This window comes from Vulpes vulpes, chromosome 1, assembly GCF_048418805.1.
Source record: "Vulpes vulpes isolate BD-2025 chromosome 1, VulVul3, whole genome shotgun sequence".
Taxonomy (NCBI): Eukaryota; Metazoa; Chordata; class Mammalia; order Carnivora; family Canidae; genus Vulpes; species Vulpes vulpes.
Window position 1 is genome coordinate 131924477 of NC_132780.1, and position 6176 is coordinate 131930652.

Here is a 6176-nt window from a genome sequence, read left to right on the forward strand (position 1 = left end):
ATGAAGCTTTCACGGGCACCCCCACCTCATTCCCAGTCCAGCAGTACCTCCCAGCCCTATCCTCCTCATCAGCTGTATTTATAGCCACATAGTTTTGATGGCTGCCAAGAGGCCTAAAGGTCAAGGATTATATCTGTTTACTGTCAAGTTCTGGGTGCCTAGGGCTGTGCTGGGTACCTAGAGGTCTTATCATTCTGCCTGAGGCCTGACCACAGCTGTGGCTCTGAAGACCACCTGGCTGGCTGACAGAGTCCCTAGGAGGCAGGGCCTGAGGTCCCTCTGTCTTCAGTGAGTGGAAGAGTAGCATTAGGTGGCAACAAATGGTTTTCACTCCGCTTGAGGCACAAGTGGATTGAGAGGTTGAGAACAACCAGACAGTTGAGTTCCAGAACAACTGGAACTCCTTCTCAGGCTCTCCTTTCCCCAGCACAATGTCTTCTAGAAGGGTTGTGGTTGTCCCTGGTTCAGACTGCCCTGCCCACCTCTCTCACCCCCTGGAGGCTTGTTTTGGTGATTCAGTAGTGAGGCCTTGGCGTCTTATAGACCGGAGTTGGAGTGTGGGCTTGCTCATTGATTCATTCATTCATTCAGAACTATCTATGTAATCTGTGGAGGCCCAGGATGAGGTGAAAATATAAAATTCCTTGTTAAAATATTATTAAGAATTTCAAGACAGGGCGTCTGGGTGGCTCAGTGTCTGCCTGGGCTCAGATCATGATCTCAGGGTCCTGGGATTGCACCCCACATCGGGCTCCCTGATCAGCGGGGGGCCTGCTTCTCCCCCGCCCCCCCCCCCCCCCCGCTTGTGCTCAGGCCCTTTCTCTCTTTCTCAAGTAAATAAATAAAATCTTACAAAAAAAAGAAAGAAAGAAAGAAAGAATTTCAAGACAGTAACAGCCAAGCGTTAAACCAGTATGGGGCTTTTGGTCACTCAGGGCTCTGTGTGACCACACAAGTCACACACCCATGAAGCAGCCCTGGGCTCCTTCCCCATGGTAGACGAGACAGGCGAGGGCCTGATCCTGTGAGTTTTATATTTAAGTAGGTGGAGATGGACAACAACTGAACAGAACTATGATAACAATAATAATAGTACCTTTTTTTTTTAAGATTTTATTATTGATTCATGAAAGACACAGAGAGAGAGAGAGAGGCAGAGATACAGGCAGAAGGAGAAGCAGGCTCCATGCAGGGAGCCCAACGCGGGACTCGATCCCAGGTCTCCAGGATCATAACCTGGGCTGAAGGCAGCGCCAAACTGCTGGGCCATCGGGGCTGCCCAGAACTATGATAGCAATAATAATAGTACTTTGTATGTGTTAAGTCGTTTAGCAAGTGATCAAGATAAGATTTGAGGCAGGGTGCTGGGTGCACAGTGATTGGGGCCAGGGTGGGTCTGAGTGGTCTAGGGGAGGGCTGTGTATGAGAGAGACCTGAGTGGCTTCCTAGCATGAGGGCAGCAGAAGCCTTCAGGGCAGCCAGGTTTGAGTGGGCTATTTAATCTCTCTGAGCTTTATTTTATTTTATTTTATTTTTTTAAAGATTTTATTTATTCATTCATGAGACACACACACACACACACACACACGCAGAGGCAGAGACACAGGCAGAGGGAAAAGCAGGCTCCATGCAGGGAGTCTGATGTGGGACTCGATCCTGGGTCTCAAGGATCAGGCCCTGGGCTGAAGGCGGCGCTAAACCCCTGGGCTACCCAGGTGGCCCTAATCTCTCTGAACTTTAGTTCTTCATCTTAAAATGGGAATTATAATGATAAAGTAACCCTTCTCTGGTACTTGCTCTGTGTTTGGCACTGTCCTAATGCCTCATACAGTAGTGGCTCATTTAGTGCTCATGATGGCTCTCAGAGACAAGTACTGTTATTGTTCCAATTGTACAGAGGTGGAGACAGTACAGAGAGGATGAGAACTTGCCAAGGTCACCAGCTGGTAAGTGGCAGAACCTGGATTTGAACCCTGGCTGACTGAGTCCAGAGCCTACACACTCGCCCCCTTCAGGAGGCCCCTTCGGTGTTATCATGAACTGCATACATGGTGTCTTTTGGGACACATGACAGGTTCCTAGGGGGCTCTAGGGCCCTCCAGCCTTGTTTTACCTGTGACCCCCACCTTCTGATGCCTGTGGGTGGTCAGAGCCAGAGTCTGGGCCCATTGGCTTGTCAGTCACCCAGCGCCATTCTGGACACATTAATAGGCCTTGCCTGGAATGCAACTTGGCAGTTCCAGTCCTCAGGGAGTTATGACCATTTTAACACCCACCTGCTGACTTTCACTCATTCCATAGTGAATGCCACCTCCCCTGGCTCCTTGAAAACTCCCTCCCAGAGCTGTACCTCCCGACCCATTTGGAATGGGTATTTGGGCTCTATGGAATCCTGGTTGCTCTTTATACAGACACCATAGGGAGAAGAGAGAGGGGAGGGGGAGAGGGAAAAGTAAGCACTGCTTCAGTTTTTCAAATTATAATGATCCTCGTAATTGAGATACCAAATTGCACATTTAAATCGCTTGAAAGTAAAAATATCGTTTTGTAATGCTGGTGTTAATAATGTAAACATTAAAAACGAATTAAACACTTAGCTGTATTGTCGAGCATAGTTGCCTGATTTTTCTTCTTTCAACTCTTTCAACTGGAGGAAACAATTGGCTATAATACCTAGATATGTTACCATAAAAAGTGGTCTGGACTTGCATGGAAGAGGTTAGTCAGTTAATGCCCCTCCCTTCACTCTGCTCTAGTTGAGGTCACCTCAGAGAGAGGCCTTCCCTGGCCCCCATTTCAGAGAGTAGGCCTGCTACGCTTGGTCCCTGCAAAATGCTAGTCACTATTGGACAGCAGGCCTGGCAGAGAGTCACCTCTCACTAAATGAATCTGAAGAGAACCGGCAACATCAGTCTGGAGCTGGGATATCCCCGCCTACCCGTTCCTACCCAGACCCCTGCCCCCGTGAGACACTCCTCTCTAGAGGTCTGAGGGAGAAAGGTAGGAGGGCACATCAGGAGCAAGTGGATCTCTAGATTTCTTGCTTGGATTAGCCTTCCAAGCTCGTGACCCATTTCAGGGCAGCCTAGTCACAGTAGGGAGAAGTTCTGAAATGAAATTACATTATAATGAAAAGGACCCAACCTGGCTGCAGGTCAACCTGCCAAGCTGGTGCTCGACTTGGTACTGTCCCAGAGCTGCTTTCCCTCCCTCCCACCCTCCGTCCCTCTAGTTCTTGGCACCCATGCCTTCATTTTAGTTCTTTCCTTATCTTCTGTTTTATGTTTTTGGCCACTGTGGATGCAGATGTAAATCAAAAGTCAGAAGCTTAGATCATTTTGCAGAGCTGCTGATGAGTGGTCTTGCCTTGCCATTTGTTTTAGGAGACTGCTTCCTGCCCTTTCCAGCATGGGCTACAAGACTCCATGCAGCGGGGAAGAATGATGGGACTGCCAGCGTGCTGCCCAGAGGCCCAGGGCTTCCTGATGACATCGCGTCATGGAAAAGCTATAATAACATTCTGCTCTTTAGCTTCCTCTTCAATCACACCAGGAACGCCAGAGGGAGGAGACAGGTCTGGGTGACTGTCTCCCAGGCCGTCCTTGTCCTTCCTGGTGGGGAGGTCAGGAGCAGATTGCTCCTCTATGTCACCTGTCTGGAGGACCAAGTGAAAGTTCCTGGGGGGCAGCTGGGGTCAGAAGATGTGAAGCAAGTCTACCAGCTCCCTGGGCTCATACTCACTGTGTGAGGATGCAGCCAGGAGAAGGATCTGCATCAGGCCACTGCTGACAGGAGGGTTATGGAGGTTATAAGAGATTTGCTGGGGTCTCCTCGAACCTATTTCCTTTTCTAGGCTCATAGTTAAAGTACATCTCAGCCTGCTGGCATCTGGGCCCAGGGCTAGTTCTTGTGTCTGGAATGTGGGTGTGCCTTTTCTGTGTCTGACTTTTAGACCTTGTGGTTGATTGAGGAAGGTCCCTGGATGACTGTGTGGAGCAGAGAGGCTCTCTCTCTGCTGACTAAACTTGATTGTAATGTTAAGCTACTGTTGTTTGGGGATTGTTTGTTATAATGGCCCACTCTGACTAATAATTGTGCATTTCTCAGTTTAGAAAAGAAGAGACTCCCCAGTCCAGGGAAGGGGAGGCTAACCAGGAGGCGCTTCCAGACAAGAGAAGAGGCGGGAGGTTTGGAGGTCCTTGATGGACCTCAAGTGCTGAGTTTTCTTCACTTCCATCTTATTCTCTCTTGGTGCCTCTTCACATCAACCCCTGTGGCCAACACCTACCCTGCTATTTCCTGAGCAAAATGCTTGCTTCCTATCCCTGTGCTTGTTCATAATACCTGCTTTCTTTATAACCTCTTTTGCCTCCCTTTCAGGGCACAGCTCAGACACCACCTCCATGAACTCCCCACATGGCTGTGAGTTCTCCCTGCCTCTCCTCTCCTGGTAATAGTCTGCATGGCTGAGCAAATGGTCACCAGGCCTTGTTTGAAGCACCCCTGATATTTTCACATGATGGTATTCACCTTTTCGTTACGTCATAAGGTTCTTAAGGATAACGACATGATCTTCACACACTTCCTTGTTTCTGGCACAGGTCTCAGCACTGTGCCGTATATACCAGGCACTAGGGAAATATTTATTGGTTGGATGAATGGAAGGAAAGAAGGACAGAATAATGTAATTACAAATGAATGAGCTACTCAGCCAGATTTTTAAGTGTCTCCACTATCTGGGTTCACTCCATTTCTTTCCTCTTCATTCTACTACTCCCAACTACAAAATCCCCATTCTGGATGGGTTGGTCTGTTCAGACTCATGAGCATGCTGGACTTTTCCTTCTCTCCACTCAGCTCCTTCCCCATTCTTATCACCATTCAGGGCCTAAATGAAGTCCCACCCTCTCCACAGTTTCTGTGATTTGTGTTTCTGTGTTGGCTGTGAGCTGACCTCTGTGAACTTTTAGGATTGATCACCTATGAACCACACAGATGAATCCTCTGTATCACTGTGTACAGTGCGGTTTGTTGTCAGTTCACACGTGTTATTCTTGCCTCCTAGAATACTAGAATCTATGCTCCCAAGAGCTGGATCTTCTCCAGTGCTTAGCAAAAAGGTCGACAAGGAAGAGCTCCTTAGTTCAGTGTACTCTTAATGGTTACTGGATACTCCGGGCCCCCTCACCTCTTTTGCCATTTTAAAGTAAACTGCCATTGGATATCAAATGCATTCATGCTGACGATCTTCTCTTCTTCCCGTATCTCTCTGATCTTCTCCTTATTCCTGGATTTGCAGTGCTCAGGTGCACTCTTTCAGCTGGGTTAGCGAAGCCTTGTACACATTTCTAGACAGTGGTGACTCCTCTGAGCCCAGACTCCTCTGAGTCTGGGAAGCACAGTCTAAAACTGGTAGCCAGCTTTGCCCCTTGCAACAAACTCCACCTTTGTTGGTGACATCTTCAGGGGTATGTGGGATTTGGTCTGGGCCTCGAGGGCTTGGCAGAGGAGGCCTCCTGTGAAGGGCACTGTTGGATAAAGGACTGGCTGAGGGAAAAAGGGTCACGTGGACAGGAGCCAGGAGAGTGACATGCATGGCCAGCCCTGAAAGACTAATATTCTAGCTAACCGCCCCCACCCCTCATCTTCAGGCAGGTCTCACAATACCCAGGGCTGAGAACAGGGACAGGAATCAGAAGCTAAGGCAGGGAGCTCCAGATTTGATTGAACCAGATTTTTAAGCAAGGAAGTGCCCTAGAAAAGGCAGTATTTAGGGCTCCATTTTGTCTTTAACAAATATTTAGTTTTTGGTTGACTTCTTTTTGCCACCCAACATACTTTGACTCAGTTCTCCCATCATGAGTGCAGAGCATGCAAATTAATCACAATGTTACCTCAGCCACACATACTTAGGGAAGTTAACTTGCTTTGAAATCCATATAATATATCCTAAAATTAAACAAACAAACTTTTTTAATCCAAGCCACTCTTTCCTTAAGTGTGGATTTTGGAAGGTTGATGGTAATTAGCCATGAGAATACAAAAATTATTTAACTCTATGTTATAGAAAGTTCAGATAAAAGGACCACTTATGAGGTCTGGTACCTTGTAGATACATGGAAATACTTGATTAGCCACCATTTTCCACCCAGGATCCCCAAAGGATTGTAGGAAAT